Raw genomic sequence first — 20,967 nt, 5'->3', positions numbered from 1 at the left:
AAGAACAGTGTTATTTCTGAAGTCTAGAACCTGAGATTCAGGAGCTATGCTGAACAGCAAATTGAATTTTATGTTTATGAAACATGATTTACACAGTAGAACCTCTGAGACGGGTCTGGATGTGGCCCACAGCACTACATGACATGTCTGCTTGATAGTCATCATTACTCTTGAGTAAGATAACCCTCCCAGGACCCTAATCATAGTATGAGAGTATGTTTCATGAGAACAACGTATTGTCTTTACTTTGTGCTTAGGGTCAAATGTCCCGTTGGAAGGTAAACTTTCCGCTCAGTGTGAGGTCGAGTGCTCTGGAGCAGGTTTTCATTAAGGATATCTCTATACTTTGCTCTGTTCCAATTTCCTCAGACCCTGTCTAGTCGCCCAGTCCCTGCCACTTAAAAATAACCCCACAGCATGATGCTGCCAGCATCACCATGCTTTATCATTGGATTGGTATTGCAAAGGTGATGAGCAGTGCCTGGTGTCCTCCATACATGATGCTAATCTTGGTTTCATCAGACCAGAGAATCTGAGAGTCGGTCCTTTCTTTTTGCAAAATCCATGCAGGCTTCTATGTGTTGTCACACACATGCGAATGGGAGGCAGCTAAAGGGCTTGAATAATGACAATTCCACGCCATTCCATGGGGTGGCAAGATGCACTGACTTTTTCTCTTGACCCTCTGCAGACCATTCTTTTGATACAATTGATCATAATATTCTTCTTCACCGTCTGCAATACACCATTGGACTTTCAGGAAATGTTCACAATTGGTTTACATCTTATTTGACCGGTAGAACTGAGTATGTCGCCCTTGGCAGCGCAAAATCTCACACCCATAATGTTACCTGTGGTGTTCCACAGGGCTCTGTGTTGGGCCCCATCCTTTTCATCATTTACATGCTCCCCCTTGGAAGTGTCATTAGCAGACATGGTCAATCTTTCCATTGCTATGCCGATGACACTCAGCTTTATCTTAGGACTACCCCCACCTCCTCTGCCAACATCTACACTGACTATTTGTTTGGAGGAAATAGAGGCATGGATGAGGTTTAATTTCCTTCAGCTGAACAGATCTAAAACAGAAGCCATTTTAGTTGGCACACCACACCATCTTCTTTCTTCTACCATCACCAGTATCACTTTCTCTGGTCAAAACATTCCTCTTTCTACATTTGTTACCAATTTGGGTGTTAAAATGGACTCTCAACTCACTTTTGACACCCACATTAAACATCTCGGTAACTCATCTTTTTACCATCTCAGGAACATTGCTAAACTTCGTCTAACACTTACCCTGGCAGATGCAGAGAGGCTTGTCCATGCCTTTGGCTCGTCCAGGCTGGATTACTGTAATGCGCTCCTCATTGGGATTCCTGGCAAGAGTATCCAGAGACTCCAGTACATTCAGAACAGCGCTGCCAGGATCCTGATGAGGGTGCGAAAACATAGCCACATCACTCCTATCTTGAAAACCCTTCACTGGCTCCCTGTACCAGTTAGAATAGAGTACAAGGTTTCCCTCCTTACCCATCAGTGCATCTATGGATCTGCTCCCCTGTATTTACAGGAACTCCTTATCCCTCATACTTCCTCACGCACCCTCCGTTCTGTGCATACTAACACTCTTCAAGTTCCCAGAACTAAGCTTAGCAGTATGGGTGATAGGGCCTTTTCTTCGGTGGCGGCGAGGGTGTGGAATTCTCTCCCTGACTACCTGAGAGCCCCACAGTCGACTGATGTCTTTTTAGAAAGACATTTTGTTAAATTATTTTTATAGATTATTTTGTTTGTTAATTTATTCTTATTTTGTAGCACTTTGAGATTGTTAAATATAAAGCTCAATATAAATAAAATTTATTATTATTATTATTATTATTATTCACGGGAAATCGTACAGGTTTCTGGCGCCCATTAAGACGTCACTTTTGGTGCCCACGATGATGCCATTTTCCACCCATGAAGATGTCACTTCTGGTTCTGGCGCCCAGGAAGACAGCACTTCTGGTTCCATCGCCCATGATGATGTTACTTCTGGTCTTGGTCTTTAAAGCCGCCATCTTTACGCATATGAATCAGTTCTGTTTTAGACTTGAACCTAAACATATCTCAACAAAACAAACCCATTTTGTAGCCAGGGCATATTATACGGGTGGCTGCCCCAAACCTTTTTGATGTCTCTGATCTATTCTAGTTACAGTGTCTTTTCCTGAAGAGAGGATTCTGTCTGGCCACTTTGTTATATAGCCCAGATCAATGGAATGTTGTAGTGAAAGTTGTCCTTCTGGAAGTTTCTCTCATCTCCAAACAAGTTCTATGGAGCTTAGCCAACTCCCACAACTGCTTAGTTTGGCCAGGTGACCAGCTCTAGAAAAACCTGTGGTTGTTCCAAATGTCTCCCATTTAAGACTTATGGAGGGCCCTGTGCTCTTGGGAACCTTCACTGGTGCAGACTTTTTTTTTTTTTGTAGTCTTCCCCAGATCTGTGCCTCAACACAATTCTGTGTCTGAACTTTGAAGGCAACTCCTTCACCCTCATGCCTTGGTTTCTGATTACCTGTGGGACCTTCTATAAGACAGGTGTGTGCCTTTCCTAATTATGGCCTGTCAATTGAATTGACCACAGGTTGACTCCACAAATGGTTTGGAAACGTCTCAGTGATGAGTAATAGAGTGCACCAGAGTCAGGTGTCATAGCAAAGGGTCTGATAACTTGGGTCAGTATGATATTTCAGTCTTCTATTTAAAAAAAAAAATCAAAATCCTGTTTTTGTTTTGTCATTTTGGGGTATTGAGTGTTGCTTGAGATGGGGGAAAAATACATTTCAACAATTTCAGCATAAGGCTGCAACATAACAAAATGTGAACATGTGAAAGGGTCTGAATACTTTCTGATTCCACTGTAAACTTATACCGTGTTTCCCCGAAAATAAGGCCGGGTCTTATATTAATTTTTGCTCCAAAAGATGCACTACAGGGATATCTTATATTTATTCATGTACAACAATGTACATTTATCCAAATACAGTCATGTCATCTTCTTCTGGAATATCGTCATAACTCTCCACATTCAAACCCTGAATTCCAGCATAAATTTCTTGCTACTCCAGCCGCTTTTAGGATCCTCCAGGATGTGCGTACTTCAATGTTTGATGAATGGTTCGATGAGGTGAAGCAAAATGCTGACATACAAATGTATTTACAGTATGTTTCTTTTATTTTCAAGTGTCGCATATTCCCTAAAGTAATGACACAATACATTTTAAAAGTCTTCAGTGCCATCTTTTTTTTTTTGTACCTTTACAATACCATCAGAATGTATGGCGGCGTATTTGAGCCACAGAGAAAAAAAAATAAGGACATAATGAAAATGTCTATTTTGTGATTAAAGTGGAAATTTCGACTTTAAACTCGAAATTACCACTTTAACCTCGTAGTTTACTTCATCATTAAAGCAGACCGTCGTAAACGTCATCTTAAAACCAACTCAGTTGTTAATCACAGGGGCTTCCTCCTGATCTGACAGAAGCGGCAAGCAGCAATAGATCACCACACAGAACACATTAAATTTATGATATTCCAGCTCTCTGCACAATTAGAATTCTTAGATTTATACTTGATATCACTTTCATGATGAAATGCATTAAAAAATATATGTTACATTTTACAGATAAATCGTTAACTTTGTTTAAATAATGAATACTGCTAATAGGTACACATATGGGGTGGCACAGTGGCACAGTGGTAGCACTGCTGTCTCACAGGGAGTGACGTTCCTTGTAATCCCTGCCTGGAGTTTGCATGTTTTCCTGGTGGGTTCCCACAGTGGGCTCAGTTTTCCATCCAAAGACATGAAGGTTTGGGGATTTGGTGAAGCTACAATGACGTTAGTGACAATGACGTTAGTGTATGTGTGTGCTTGTGTTCACCTTGCGATGAACTGATGCCCCGTCCAGGGATTTTGTTTCTGTCTTGTGCCAATGCTGCTGGAATGGGCGCATCCCTGAATTGATGGATGTAATCATTAAACATCCTTTTCAGAGATATTATGGTAAGGTGTCCTCGGAATTTAATGGATGATTCGGGGACACGCGTCGCATTGTGTTAAGTATAAACCTGGCCTTAGGCGCCTTACTTTTCAGCTGACGATCTTGACTAGGGCTTATTTTTGGGGTAGGGCTTATATTACAAGGTGGCACAGTGGGTAGCGCTGCTGCCTCGCAGTTAGGAGACCTGGGTTCATTTCCCGGGTACTCCCTGCGTGGAGTTTGCATGTTCTCCCCCGTATCTGCGCGGGTTTCCTTCGGGTACTCCGGTTTCCTCCCACAGTCCAAAGACATGCAGGTTAGGTGCATTGGCGAGTCTAAATTGTCCCTAGTGTGTGTGTGTTTGTGTGCCCTGCGGTGGGCTGGTGCCCTGCCCGGGGTTTGTTTCCTGTCTTGCGCCCTGTGTTGGCTGGGATTGGCTCCAACAGACCCCTGTGACCCTGTAGTTTGGATATAGTGGGTTGGATAATGGATGGATGGATGGCTTATATTACAGAGCAGCAGTACCGCCGCTCCCTATACGCAGAGTACGCAGTCTGCGTAGGGCACCAACTCCCAGGGGGGCACCATCCCAGCTGCTCAAAAAAATCGTTTTTATATATTATAATAATAAATTAATATTAATAATATACATATACAAATAAACAAAAATATAAATGTATATATTGCATTTTACGGTGAACGCAGAGTAGGCTTAAAAGAAAAACTTAAAAGAAGTGGTGAGGCGGCCTTCTGCTGTTATGCACCTAAAATCTGGAATAGCCTGCCAGTAGGAATTCGCCAGGCTAATACAGTGGAGCACTTTAAAAAACTACTGAAAACACATTATTTTAACATGGCCTTCTCATAACTTCACTGTAATTTAATCCTGATACTCTGTATATCTAATTCATTATAATAACTATTCATTCAAAATCTGTACTAACCCCTACTCTCTCTTCTGTTTCCTTTTCCGGTGTCCTGTTGGTGGTGGCGTGTGCCACCACCATCTACCCAAAGCACCATGATGTTCCAACAATGATGGATGGATTAAAAGCCAGAAATCTGTATGACCATCAGCATCAAGTGACTCCGTGAAAAACCCGAACTACAAAGAGGACTATTTCATTTATGTTAGGTAGAATGCCCAAAGGGGACTGGGCGGTCTCGTGGCCTGGAACCCCTACAGATTTTATTTTTTTCTCCAGCCTTCTGGAGTTTTTTTTTTGTTTTTTCTGTCCACCCTGGCCATCGGACCTTACTCCTTTCTATGTTAATTAATGTTGTCTTATTTTAATTTCTTATTTTGTCTTTTATTTTTCTTCTCTCCATTATGTAAAGCACTTTGAGCTACTTTTTGTATGAAAATGTGCTATATAAATAAATGTTGTTGTTGTTGTTGTTGTAGGCTAAGCACACGTGATGACGCGCGCGCCCTCACCTCTGTTACGGCTGCCTATTTGGCCAAAAATGATAATAATTGAACAATATGCCTGGTCCTGGAAAGAGACATCAACAGTCCGGCGCCGAGAAACGAAAGAAAAAAAAAGCCCAAGATGAAGCCCTTGCATCACTTTCAGGTACGTTCATAATCCTATGAAACTTTATTTTATTCTGTCGACCTCATTTACGACTTTGCCTCAAGAAAAAGCAGAAGTGTGCCTTTCTAAATTTTGAACTTTGGAAAGCTCCAGCAGATGACAGTGTTGATTTTATTTCAGTTTATTATTGTTTATTTTATTTATTATAAATGTTTTATTTAAAATGTAATTTTAGTTTGTATTTTTTGCTGTAGAGCTACAATTGTAATTTATAAATGATACACTTTATTTATGTATTTACTTTTATTTGAATAAAGTTCTATTTTGGCCCCTATAGTAGGTGTTTTTTTTATTATTTTATTTTTACTTCCGTAATATTTGGGGGAGGGGGCACAAAAGAAAATTTCTGCTTAGGGCACCCATTTGGCCAGCAGCGGCCCTGCAGAGCAGCCTGAAAATCATGCTAGGGCTTATTTTCAGAGTAGGTCTTATTTTCGGGGAAACACGGTAATATGAGAGGAAATCACATAAATAAGTGATTACAATAAAATAATACCTGACAGAAAAATGTTAATATGAGTTTTGTAATTAGCGGGCGAAAATCCAGAAGATATATTCAAAAGTGTTCAAGATGCAAAATCTTCATTGTCCAGTATAATATTGCCAAGGATGCCATTTATAGTCACTCACTCACTTTACTTGTTTTGCACCATACTTAATTTTTGCACAGTGTAAAGTCTATAAGACCAGTGGATCAAAGACTGAATGTTCAACCAGCCGGCAAACTTCAAAGACACCATATAAGTGAATACGACAAAGAAAGGAGGACATGAACATAAAAGTGTGCTAAAAAGTGAGCTTTTAAAGGAGCTCAAAAAGCACAATACACATTCCAGCAATTTCCTTTCTGGCTAAATACACAACTATCGATCACTTATGCTTGATGGGATCGATATACAAGTAACATTTCCTTTGGACTGCATTGGAAAAATACACGGAATTCGACTATAACTTTTATCAATAAGTGACAATAATGGCTTGATAGGTCAATGCTAGAAATGGCAACAGATTCAAAGGTGGTCGCATTGCTCCACTAGATAGGCAGAGCAGAGCAGTCTTATCAAATGAGAGACATTCAGTTTAGCGCAGTTTTTGTGAAGTCATAATGGTAATGTCCATTAGATTCAGGGAGAAATGCTGACAGCATGGCCCATTGTTACTCCTTAAACAGTTTTCCCGTGACACTAGGAGGATGCACAGAGGGCACCGCATGCTGTGGCTGAATTGCACTCCCTCATTAGTCTGTCGAATATTTGTTTCAGCCACATTAATTTGGAGCATAAATGCTAGGCTATTAGGCAAATGCCACAATCAGCACGTGGAGCCACATTTGAAAACTCAAGAGCTGTTTGGGGGCACAGCTGGGTCTTCCCACACAAGATAAACACAGCTCTGATGGTGTACACACAGGAAGCCATTAGGAAACAGGGTTTAGTGTGAACTTATAACAATGACCCTACAACACAGGAAAAAAAAACAATTTAATGTATCAAAACATAGGAGAGATGAGTCAGCTGCTGACATATGACAAGCTCTAAACAGTGCCTCCCTGTTCTAGAAGCTTCAAGTGTATATCTCTCTGGGAATGTTTCCAAAACTAGACCAAAAGCCCACATAGAGGGTGTCTGCAGCATAATGTATAACAGACACCACCCAGATCTGTGCTTTGTCACAGCGACAGTGCTAAATAGGGACTGACGGCAGAAGATACCACTCAGGGCCTGCCTCTCTGCTACTGCAATAATACGTACAGCACGTTAAATTCCATATCTCCTCTTCGTTGTGAGAAGTAAAGATGCAGCAGTATGTCTTGTGCGCTGGTTTGTATCTCAGCCTAGAGGGGGAGGTTTTGACTGTGGACTCAGTTTAATTCTGAATACTATGAAACATTCAGATCTCTCTGGTCCTGAAAGCAGGATGGTTCATGGACTTCTTCTTCCAGCTTCTATCAAAGAGTTCTTCTGTAAACTGCTCTTTAAATACATGCCATACACCCTGTACTGTGGACGCTGTCTATCAAGGAGATGGGCCATTGTGTTAGCAAGTTGCTCCATATTAAGGCTGACCTCTCACTTTGGTAGGTGTGGCATCATCCTTCCATCTCATCGTTTGTCATGCATAAAAACGGTTATTGACAATTGACAACAGTAGAGTAAGACAAATGATGGGGACAAATGAAGGAAAAAAACATCACACAATGACAACTGCTCTTAAGTTAGTGTGCTGGCACCCTTTGGTGCTACCACATGTCCCTCTTGACTGATCATCAACAGCACAAAATGTGAAAACACAGCATCCAACTTTCTCACCATATGTGGCATTTCCAAATTCAAGCTGGTGCCACAGTTAAGGCAGTTCATACAGTTAGGCAGGCAGTGTGGCATAGTGGTTAAGGCTTTCGACTTCAATTCCTGAGGTTGTGGGTTCAAATCCCACTACTGACACTGTGTGAGGATAAGCAAGTCACTTGACCTGCCTGTGCAAAAGAAATGTAACCAATTGTATCATAAATGTTGTAAGTCGCTTTGAATAAAGACGTCAGCCAAGTAAGTAAATGCAAGTTAACCATGGACTGACCCTGCAGAGAAGGAAAAAATGGTGATGATTTCTATTATTATGTCAATGTACACCGTAAGGAATTTTGGCAGTGAATGAGTCAAGTAAAGATAACCGTCCATGTCCCATCCCTTTGGTCACAGTAGACCTCAGGCATCTCCAGTATGTATGCTAGAAGCTATGGGCTCAGATTTCTTCTTTTGATTATCTTCAATCTTTGGCGACATTGTGTTCTCAATAGTAGAACTTTGACGTCTCAAGTATGAATGCTAGAAGCATTGGGCTCAGATTTCTTCTTTTGATTTTTTTTTTCAAAGTATAATTGTGAATCTCCTTTCAGTGTCTGTGCCACTTGAACTATGAGATTCTGAACGCTAGCAGCTATCAATGGATCTGTAATGGTGCACTTTACAAAAGGCCAACAGATATTTATTGTATTTGCATTATAATGAACTATAATCAGCCACAGCAGAAAAATGGGTTCTGAAAAAAGATGGGTGGAAGAAATTTATTGCAAGCCCCACGTATGCTTAATCTCTCCGTCAACAGCTGTCATTAGACGACCTAACTCTGCACGGGAACGACGATACCAGCAGAAGCAGGCAACATCTTTGCGAAATAAACCAATACGTTTGTGAACTAATTCAATAATTACTGCAAAATATGACAGTACTTTTGTGAAATAATGTAATTTATTTTTGGAATGGTGGCAATAAGCTTCCATACTATGTATGAAGCAGCAGGATAATAAAATAATTCTACCGTAAAAAGACTGCAGATTGTGAAAATCTGCTGTATGTTCTAGTTCTGTGTCCTGGATAAATAGAATGAGGCAATCTATGTTGTGAGTTTCAGACATTTTAAAAGGAGATTGGATGCGAACCTTACGTCTTCACCTACTTACAATTACTTATTTGAAGTGACCTGACAACATTTCAGACACAATTGGTTACATTTCTTTTGTTTCCAGATGGAGCACAGGGGGGTCAAGTGACTTGTTCAAGCTGACCTGCTGAATTCAAATGTTGATGCCTTTAAATGTAAACCTGTAGTACATCTGGATATGTCCCACCATCTTACTGCCACCTACAAGCCTGTTATTGATAGCAGCAGTCTTCAGTATTCAATCCAGAAGTTCTTACATGTGTTTTGGTGGGGGGGGGGAGTTGCTGTTTTATTTATTATAATACTAGCTGAAGTACCCAGCGTTGCCCAGGAGGAAAATAAAGTGTTTTTTTTTTTTTTAATGTTTGAGAAAAATATAATTTAAAGAAAACACAACTTTAAAAATAAGTTAATAAACAATGAAGACTCACTAATGTGCTTGTCTTGCAGTCTTGTATGTATGTTATCATCCAGTACACATTCGGAACCGGCCAACTCTATTTAATTTCAAAAGCAACAGGGGCATGATGGTGCTCAAACGTAAAGAATGCTGGCAGTCACCTCCAGTTCGCCCTCTGGTAGTCGTTCCGAGTGTTAACCGGATGATAACATGCATACAAGACCGCAAGATCACCCCCCTCCCTACCCAGAAGGGGGTGGGTTAGGGTTGACTTCACCCTACAGTATTTTAAATTGACCAATGAGAAACATGTGTACCAAGTCTCACGAAAATCACTCCAGCTGTTCGGTTGTGATGCTCAAACACACACACACACACAGACAGACAGACAGACAGACAGACAGACAGACAGACAGACAGACAGACAGACAGACAGACAGACAGACAGACAGACAGATAGATAGATAGATAGATAGATAGATAGATAGATAGATAGATAGATAGATAGATAGATAGATAGATAGATAGATAGATAGATAGATTTAAGTATATATATTTGGTGACAAATGAAGTACATCGCAATACATCTCACCTCATAATTCAACAAGAATAAACCTTATATATGGATTCTCCACATAAGAAAACTCCACACATAGACACAACATTAAATAAATGCTAAATGAATTCATAAAAAATTAAAGTAAAAACAGAATCTCATCAGAAGCAAGTGAGAGTCTGAGTCAATCAGAAGTATCAATACATAAACCAAACTCTAATCAAAAAGATGGCAAAGTCCCATTTCCTAAGATGACATTAGAGTAGCTATACGCCATGAAGAAAGCTATCCACACAATCCAAAATCTTGGATACCAGAAATAGTGCACCACCATTTTATATACTGCAGTGATGAGGTGTTAATGGGGGCACATTTACCAACAGCAATACAACGGCAGCCATTCAATAAAGGACAAAACGGAAGTGCTTATGATATGGGTTGGAGACGGTGGCACTAACCAGAAAGCTTCTAAGATTTGCATTAGGTGTGACGAGGATGGACAGGTTTAGAAATGAGGACATTAGAGGGTCAGCTCAAGTTGGACGGTTGGGAGACAAAGTCAGAGAGATGAGATTGCGTTGGTTTGGACATGTGCAGAGGAGAGATGCTGGGTATATTGGGAGAAGAATGCTAAGGATAGAGCTGCCATGCAGGAGGAAAAGAGGAAGACCTAAGAGAAGGTTTATGGATGTGGTGAGAGAGGACATGCAGGTGATGGGTGTGACAGAACAAGATGGAGAGGACAGAAAGATATGGAAGAAGATGATCCACTGTGGCAACCCCTAACGGGAGCAGCCGAAAGAAGAAGAATATATGCTTAAACATTCCAGTTGATTCTGCGACTTTGTTCATTGCACTATGTATCATAGTTCACTTCTGGTACCGATTTATTTGCGCAAATCCGAGAGACGTGCAATGGGCAGAGGACCTCCTCACTCACGTGCCAGCCTCGGGCCATTCCTTACCTCCGCTTAGCTAGCAAACGAGAGAACTACTTAACGTATTTAGATCAGGTTTTTTTTTACGATTTGCTTGAACATTCTGGTTGATTTTGCGACTTCTCTCATTGCGCTAAGAATCATAGTTCGTGCTAATCCGAGAGAGCGGCCAGGCAGGGCCCCCCTCAATGTCCTGTTTCACTACTACGTGGGTGGAGCTGCTGGAGACGGCTAGCATATATATATATATAATTCTTCATGGCCCAAAACTTCAAATTTTTGCTTTGTACTTAACATTGTCAGGGTAAGTCAAGATGAATGTGGGAAGGGATGGAGAGCTTTCTAAAAGAATCAAACAGCATCTAAATGGAAGCTTAAAACTAAAACCCCACCTCTTACTGACTCGGTGATCCTGAGAACAGCACTTTACATGCTTGTGCTCTTAATTGCAGGCATATGAAAGCTATTTAGTTCTATTTATTTTAAACGTTTAAAGATGATGTTAACAGTGAAGATAGTGCTCTTTTGAAATATCTGATGGTAGTGTGATTTTGCAGTGTTTAGCACTGCTATCCCACCACTCTTGGGACATCCAAACTGGAAGACTGAAATCTGAAAAAATGTTGCCTGGCCTGACAAATCTCAATTCCCACTGCCACAGGTGGATGGCGATATCAGAATTTGGTGGAAAAATAGAATCCATGGATCTGCTCTTCTTTGTGTCAATAGTGCAGGCTAGTGGTGGTGTAATGCTGTGAATGTCCTTTAATAAAAATACTACTAATAATAATACATTTTATATAGCGCCTTCACCATGCTCAAGGCACTTAAATATCACAACGTTTCTTAGCATTGTTGTAGAGCTAAGAGCCATTTCAAACAGATAAGGCTCCAAGGCACAAAACGTCCATCACTTCAAGTTGGCTGCACGAACATGACAGTGACTTCAGTTTATGCCAATGACCTGCACATTTTCCAAATCTCAATCCAATATGGCATTTTTGGGAATGAGAGGTTCTCAGTACTAATATGTGTCCAGAAAAAGAGCAGAAACTGTGCGATGCTATCAAGTTAACATGGAACAAAGTTCCTAAGAATGTTTTGAGCACCTTATGGAATTAAATCACGAGCAGTACATGTACTGTTATGTGTGCATTTTTAGGTTAATTTTTTTTTCAGTATTTATTCCTACCCTGATTTTTTTTTTACAGTGCTGATGTTCATTATTTATGTAATATCATACATAGATATGCCAGTGTTCATACTTTCAGGTTGTCCCTTGGTGATTACAAAAGTCTCTTGTTTGTAGTAGTGCTAGTTAACCTCTTGCCTAGTAGGCCCTAGTGTAAGTTTAGGTTTCCTGTTTTTTGATCAATTTAGTTTTTGACTTACAACTGTTTTCCTCCTAGTTTCTGGTTGCCCTTTTCAATTTCTCCCCTTCGTACTTTTGGCCCTTGCTTTTCCATTTTTAACTTCGACTCTTCACATTCTATTCATCTCCAGGTCTGTTCTCACTCCTAGAACATCATGAAGAATTCAGGCTGTTCTAATGGAAAATTTAGATCCTATCTGGTATTAGAGAGGCTGAACTAATACATTGAGTGTCTATTTATGTGTTGTGATGGAAGGCAAGGGCCCTTAACTGACTGGGACATCTTCTTAAAGGAAGGATCAGGGGAATAGATATGCACAGGGCACTGCCTCCCCTGGAGCACTAGATGGCAGCCCCCTGGGTTGCAGCAGTGCCTCGGATTCATACAGGGCTCTATGGAAGTTGGAATTTGACACTGCCCTGTTGGGTTCTGTGAGGGCCGCCAGAGGAAGCTACAGTGGACTACTTTGGGCTTCCACCATACCTGGAAGTACTTTCAGATAATGCTGATGGGGCACCTGAAGTGGCCCCAGGTGCAGCATAAAAGGATCCACCTGTCTTCATTTGGGGAGCCAGAGTTGGGAGGAGGAGGATGAAGCTTGCTGGAGGAGTGAAGGCAGAAGGAGAAATAAGAGAAGAAAAGAGCTGTGTCCTTTATTATCTGTGCTGACTGCTGCATTTGTACTCTGCATTAGTGAGAAGCAGTTTGGGAAGCATATCCCACTGAATAAAGCCTTTGTGTGTTCTGGACTTGTGCCTGGCGTATATTTGTGTTGGGTTTGGGAGGCTGGTGTGCTCCGTGGTGGCCAAAGTGTACACATTTACTGGGCAAATTATTAGGAACACTTGTTTATCCAAGCAATTATCTGATCAACCAATCACATTTCAGCAATGCAATGCATAAAATCATGCAGATCCAGGTCAGGAGCTTCATTTAATGTTCACATCAAACTCCAGAATGGGGGAAAAAAAAGTGATCTCATTGATTTAGACAGTGGAATGATTGTTGGTCTCAGACGAGCTGGTTTGCGTATTTCTGCAACTACTGATCTCCTGGGATTTATAAACACAACAATCTCTACAGTTTACTCAGAATGGTGCAAAAACAAAAAAAACATTCAGCGAGGGGAAGTTCAACAAACACAAACACCGTGTTGTTGAAAGGGGTCAGAGGAGAATGGCAAGAGTGGTTCAAGCTGACAGAAAGACTCGAGAAAGATAACCACTCTGTACAACTGTGGAGAGCAAAAAAGCACCTCAGAATGTACAACATGTCAGACCTTGAGGTGAATGAGCTACATCAGCAGAAGACCACTTCGGGTTCCACTCCTGTCAGCCTAGAACAGAAAGCTAAAGCTGCAGTGGGCACAGGCTCACCAAAACTGAACAGTTTAAGACTGGGAAAATGTAGCTTGGTCTGATGAATCTCAAATTCTGTTGAGCCACACAGATGGTGAGATCAGAAGTTGGCTCCAACAGCATGAAGAATCTAACCTGCCTTGTGTCAACATTCCTGGATGGTCGTGGTGTATTTCTTGGCACACTTTGGGCACGTTAATACCAATCAATCATTGTTTAAATACTGCAGCCTATTTGTGTATTGTTGCTGAGCATGTGCATCATTTCATGGCCACAACTTGCAGCATGATAACCATGTCACAAAGTATACGGTATGTAATCTCAAACTGGCTTCATGAACATGGAAATGAGTTGAGTTTTCTTCAGTGGCCTTCCCACTCACCAAATCTGAAACTGATCAAACACCTTTGGGATGTGGTAGAACAGAAGATTTGCAGCATGAATGTACAAATATGCAGAAACTGTGTAATGCAATCATGTCAGACTCGAGTCCCAAAGGAATATTTTCCACATCTCCATGCCATGAAGAACTGAGGCTGTTTTGAGTGCAACTGTTAGTATAGACTGTGTTCCTAATAATTTGCCCAGTGAGTGGTTATGTGAATGTTCGTCCATCCTTTTCTCGAATTGAACTTATCTATATTACTAAACGACAGTTAATTTATGCACGGCGGACGCACCTGTGCACTGCGGCGCGGCGCCCCAGAGTCAAACGCAGCGGCTTCCCAGAGTCAGTAAGTGGCGCCCAAACAACACAACCTGTAAACTACACTTGCTCTACTCCACTGTGCCAGGAGGCTCCCACAACGCGCTTCACACACACCAGAAGCAAAGACATCACGGCTCCACAATGAAAGAGCTCAACTAACAGAAATACAAAACGAGTCCGTATGGATAAACACAATGAACGAGCGCGCCCACAATGCGCTTTTGACACAGCACAGGCAAAGGAGGCACGTATCCAAATGGAGGGAGCTCAACGATTAGTAATACAAACACGAGCTCGTATGGCTACGACCTGTAAACGAGCCCGTATGGATAAAAACAATGAATGAAGGTGCCCACACAAAGAAACCGCTTTAGTTCAAATAGGGTTATTGAATTAAATGGAAACTTTACCATGCCTACGACCTGTGAACTAATCTTGAGGTAAAGCGTGCACGCCAGGTTGTACAGCCGCCCGGACGCAACCTCCCACACCACCGCATATACGACAACACAGCGATAAAAAAACAAAAACGAGACTGCATGAAAAAAAACAATAACAGAAGCGCGTTGAAATGAACTGTCCCAGGACGCACCCACCCTCCATGATATTTCATCACTCAGCGGCTTCCATTCGAGGCGCATACGTACTGCGCCGTGGCGTATGCCCCAAAGTCAAACGCAGCGGCTTCACAGAATCAGTAGGTGGCGCCCAAACAACACAACCTGTACACTACACTTGCTCTAATCCACTGTGCCAGTAATATAGATCGCATAACGGTCACAGACTCAAACCCAGCGTCTTCCCAGACTCGGTGGCTGGCACACGAACACCACAACCTGTAAACTAAACTTGCTGTGCTCCACTGCCAGCAGTCGGTGTCAGCAAAGGCAACGGAATCACATCTCCATAAAACGAAACCGCTTTAGTACAGATATGCTTATTTAATTAAATGACATTTCCCCAGACGCACCCACCCTCCATGATATGTCATTCATATATCGGACGGAACAGAAACTGATTGCCATTCTTGGATTTACGATTCTCTAGAGAATCGTGGGCTTACTTGTTCCATTTATAACACCACAGGAAGAGGCAGTATTGGGTGCAAGAAAGGAACCTGAACATTACAAGTGCGTGCGCGCACACACACACACACACACACACACACACACACGCACACACACACTTTCTCACTCATTAATACAAGTTCACAATTAACCTAACAAGAATGTCTTTAGATGTGGGCGGAAAGAGAAGTACTTACTGAGAATAAAAAACTATTATCTTATCCAGTGTGAAAAATGAAATCTATTTCAGCCTGTACATTGTTTCCTTCTCATATAGCGAGCAAGTTCTCCCGAGCCCATACCTAATTACAACTCTTGTCCTTCATTTTCTGCTACAGTTGAAATATGTAATTTTACCGTAAAGCAAGCACTCCTATGTTTGGACTGGAAACCCTTAATTTAAAAGGAGGAAATGAAGCTCTCAGATTGCAATCACATTATCTCTGAATAAAACCATTTAAACCTTGCAATGAAAATGGGAAAGAATGGCAAAATTAAATCAAAAAAACAAAAAAATAGTGTTACACAAACCCTGAAATTCTTGAAAATGGTCAAAATATGTTACGTGGGGTACTGCACTATCTGAACTGAACACAAAACAGGCCCATCTGATTTGGGATGTGCTAGTCTTAGCCTTTTTTCATTTCCACTAACAGTCAGTGTATCACCGGAGGTTTCCAGAAAATGAGAAAATAACTTCGGAGAGACATACAAGCCCAGACAGGCCCTCACTGAATATTAGCATTTTTGGTTTATTAAGGAAGTATACAGCTGTGCCAAAAAGCCGAGCTCCTGCAGTGGCAGCCTTCCCACAAACGTCTGCTGAACATTCTCTCTGTACAAGTAAGTAATTCTACAAGTGTGCCAGAGCTCTTTGCAATAAATCTCATATTAATAGCAAAGCCAACTTCAGAAAGCAAACACTACCTAACAGTCCTCATATTCAAATTCAAATCCTGTAGCTAAAGTCTAACCTATTAACAATTCCTTCATCCAAGTATTTTCAGATGGGCTCTCATCAGAACCATCCCACCCTCTTTATGGTAGCTTTTTCACCAAGTCACAGAATTTGTGAAGATAAAACATTCATTGTTCTCCCTCAACAGACTGCTTCATAGTGGTCCTCATCAGAGTATTAAATATGTTCCCAGAAAACCAATTTCAGATTAAGAATGTCTCTCATGAAAGTACACCCATTTATTAGTGTTGGATCATTACAAAGGAAATTGTTACATTGAGTCAAAAATCTGATTGATAGATAGATAGATAGATAGATAGATAGATAGATAGATAGATAGATAGATAGATAGATAGATAGATAGATAGATAGATAGATAGATAGATAGATAGATAGATAGATAGATAGATAGATAGATAGATAGATAGATAGATAGATAGATAGATAGATAGATAGATAGATAGATAGATAGATAGATAGATAGATAGATAGATAGATAGATAGATAGATAGATAGATAGATAGACTTTATTAATCCCAAGGGGAAATTCACATTCTCCAGCATCAGCATACTGATACAAATGCTGGGTATATTGGGAGAAGGATGCTAAGGATGGAGCTGCCAGGGAAGAGGAAAAGAGGAAGGCCTAAGAGAAGGTTTATGGATGTGGTGAGAGAGGCCATGCAGGTGATGGGTGTAACAGAGCAAGATGTGGAGGACAGAAAGATATGGAAGATGATGATCCGATGTGGCGACCCCTAACGGGAGCAGTTGAAAGAAGAAGAAAAGTCTGTGTGTGTGTGCGTGTGTTTGTGTGCGTGTGTGTGTGTGTGTGTGTGTGTGTGTGTATGTAAACATGATAACTTGAGTACACTTTCACTTAGGTCAACCAAATTTTGCATACAAGTATTAGGTACAAGATGTAGATTAACATCACCTATTGAGCTATTTCCACTAACCGGAAGTGGCACTTTATATGAAACGTTTCCCCAAAAAATATTAAAAATTTGGTAATTTCACATCATATTATGGTAAAGCACTGAATTTTAAGCATTTTTTGTCGCTTTGCATTTTTTTGAAAAGCCACCATTTTCGAGATAATCGTAATTTTCTGCTTGATGTTCAAATGGCAATACATATGTATTTGAGAACATTTTTGCTTTATGTAAATGAAATTTTGTGTACAAGTATTACATTACACACATTACTAAAGTCTTTTCCAACTTTTGACCCACTTCCGCTTACTGAAAGTGGTGATTGTTCGCCAAAATAAAATTATCATGACAAATTTTTTATTCATGTAGCTGCACAGGCAGATTTATTCATCTTTACTTTTATAATAATTTTTCAATATATTAATTTGGCTTGATTTGTTGTTGATGGGTCTTTAATGTACATAATATAAAAATATAATTATTGTCTTGCGGTTTACTCCTCAAATATCCATCCCCATATTTGAGTATACGAGGGGAGACCACTCCCGATTTTTTTTTTTTTTCTGCCCTCCTGGCCATCTGACCTTATCTTTCTCTTAATCTGCTACTTATTCTTTAATATTATTGCCTAATCTTATTTGTTTTTCATTTCATATAACTTTTCCTTTTTTGTTGTCTTGTAAAGCACTTTGAGCTACATTGTTTGTATGCAAATGTGCTTATATAAATAAATGTTATTTTATCGATCCATTTATAAAAAAATACAGAAGAAATGACACTATAATTAATAGAATGAAATGTAATAATTTCAATGTATTCTGTACTTGTCATATATTAACCCAAATAAACCTATAATAAATGTTTAATTTCAATGATATTCACAATGAAGAAATGATATTTATTTATACAGTAAAGGTAGGGGCGAAGGTAATGTGGCAACCTTTAACATTAGTGGGAAGGACACTATAGGAAATCACAGGTTTCCCTATTCAGTCCTTCCCATTCTCATCCTTGATGATCACTATTGAGTCCTTTCATTGACAATGCTTGAATTCTGAGACGTACAGTACTACTACAAATAAAATCATTTTGGGATGAAGCCCAAAATGGAAAGGAGCTATATGAAATCAAATTGTTGATGCTCAAGTTTAAATAAACAGTCGCAAAGAGTGTTTTTTTTAATGGGATAAATATGCCAATTGGCTGCTGTTGCCAACTATTTGTGGTTTCTGGCAGCTGCTCAGGGGCAGCTCAATGGCCAGCAGGAAAATGCAGTGGGCCGACTACTTGGCTGTCTTTGTGGGCTGGGTGGAAGTTGGTGGCAGTTGCAATGTGACGAAATCTATTTTACACCTCTTGTCACTGTAAGTGACGGTCCTCCCGGGCGAAATTTGCCATAAGCGCATCAGCTACACAAACGTGTTCAGGACCACGATCAGCCGGGGACCATTTAGCTGATGCCAGTACCTCATTTTTGATCTTCATCTTCAGATCACTTGCATCAAAATCAGAGTCTGACAAGCCCGATTCAACAATAAAACATGAAACATCATCCACTTGGTATTTTGTTTTGTGCATTCGCATTGATCTCTCACTGGATGTTGATGCCATTTTAGAGGTTGTTTGCTCTTCACTACTCAAAAGGTCAAATCAGCAAAGTTAACTTTCCTTCTAGCAAAGAGAGTCAAACTAAAGCGGAAAGGTGAGTTTTGTCACTGTTAACACCCGATTACCGTCTTCTTCCCAGAATTTTGACAAAAGTCAACAGCCGCCCTGAAAGAGTTAGAAGTATTCACCCCTTTGGAAATGTTCACATTTTATTGTTATACAACACTGAATCACAGAGGACATTTGACATTGATCAACAGAAAAATACACTTTGATTTCAAAATGAAAACAGATTTTTGCAATTTGGTCCGCATTAATAACAAATATAAAATATAAAATAATTGATCTCTTGAGAATTCACACCCGTTAATGTTATTTTCTAACCCACTTAGTCCTGAATAGGGTCGCGGGGGTCTTCTGAAGCCTATGCCAGCTAGCATAGGGTGTAAGGCAGGAACAAACCCTGGACAGGGTGCCAGTCCATCATAAGGCCAACACACACACACACACACACACACACACACACACACACACACACCCAAAAACCAGATACACATCAGGGCCAATTTAGAAAATTTATAGAATTCACCAAACTTGTAGGTCTTTGGACGACGGGAGGAAACCAGAGTACTAAAAGGAAAACCATGCAGACACAGGAAGAACATGCAAATTCCACACACGGAGATTCCGGGACACAGACCTTAGTCTCCACACCGTGAGGCAGCAGCACCACCACTGCACCACCGTGCCACCCATTCCCATTAATATCCATCCACTAATTATCCAACCCGCTATGTCCTAACTACAGGGTCACGGGGGTCTGCTGGAGCCAATCCCAGCCAACACAGGGCACGAAACAAACCCCGGGCAGGTCACCAGCCCAACACAGGGCACGCCCACACACACACACCAAGAATGCACTAGGGACAATTTAGAATCGCCAATGCACCTAACCTGCATGTCTTGGACTGTGGGAGGAAACCCACGCAGACACGGGGAGAACATGCAAACTCCACGCAGGGAGGACCCAGGAAGTGAACCCGGGTCTCCTAACTGCGAGGAAGCTTTGCTACCCACTGCGCCACTGTGCCGCCCCCCCCCCCCCCCCCAACACCCATTAATATGACACATCTAAATCATCATTGGTGTAGCCAGTTGGTTTTAGAAGTCACAGACTGGAGATCACCTATCTGTAGTTCTGGGGTTTAAATTGATGGTAGTATAAATGCACCCATGTCTGGACTGTCCAACTTGTTGTGAGTCAGTGTGGTGACCCAACCTACACAAGGAAGACAAAAGAACACTCCAAGCAACTCCATAAAAAGGGAATTGAAAAGTACATGTCAAGGGGTGAAGGCTCAAGTCACTGAATATCCCTTGGAGTCCAGTTAAATCATTCATTAGGAAGTGTAAAGAGTATTGCACAGCTGTAAATCTGCTTAGAATTGGCCTTCCACCAAAACTGAGCGACTGTGCAAGAAGAGCACTAGTGAGCGAGACCACCATGAGACCTCGGAGAATGCTGAATGAATTACAAGCTAGAGTTCCTGATATTGGAAAGACTGTGCAAACAATAACTGTTCCTACACCAGTTGCAGATTTTTAGGAGAGTGGCAAGAGAAAAAACACACATGACATCTTGGTTTGCTAGAAGACACATGAGACTCTGATGTCAGCTGGAAGCAGGTTCTGTGGTCTGATGAGACCAAAATGTAGCTTCTTGCCAATCACACTAAACACCATTTCTGAATACTGCACACCATCAAAAACACATCCTCCATGCTATGAATCATGGTGGTCGCAACATGAAACTATGGGGATGCTTCTGTACAGCAGATCCTGAAAGGCTTGTGAGGGTAACAAGCAGCAAAATGTGGGGAAAACCTGGAGAAAAGTCAGATGCGGTTTGCATGAAACCTGTACCTTGGGAGAAGATTTGTTTTGCAGCAAGACAACGACACCAAGCATAAAGCCAAAGCTATAAAGAATGACATA

General features: G+C 41.0%; 1 protein-coding gene across 1 annotated transcript in view; it reads right to left on the bottom strand.

Annotated features, from left to right (window-relative positions):
• The window catches only part of ppp1r16a (protein phosphatase 1, regulatory subunit 16A), a 155,083-nt gene that overhangs the window by 74,199 nt on the left and 59,917 nt on the right, over positions 1 to 20,967 (bottom strand). The window lies entirely within an intron of this gene.

Source organism: Erpetoichthys calabaricus, chromosome 6 (genome assembly GCF_900747795.2).
Source record: "Erpetoichthys calabaricus chromosome 6, fErpCal1.3, whole genome shotgun sequence".
Taxonomy (NCBI): domain Eukaryota; kingdom Metazoa; phylum Chordata; class Cladistia; order Polypteriformes; family Polypteridae; genus Erpetoichthys; species Erpetoichthys calabaricus.
Note: the sequence above shows the minus strand (reverse complement) of the source record. Positions and strands in the feature narration are given on the sequence as shown.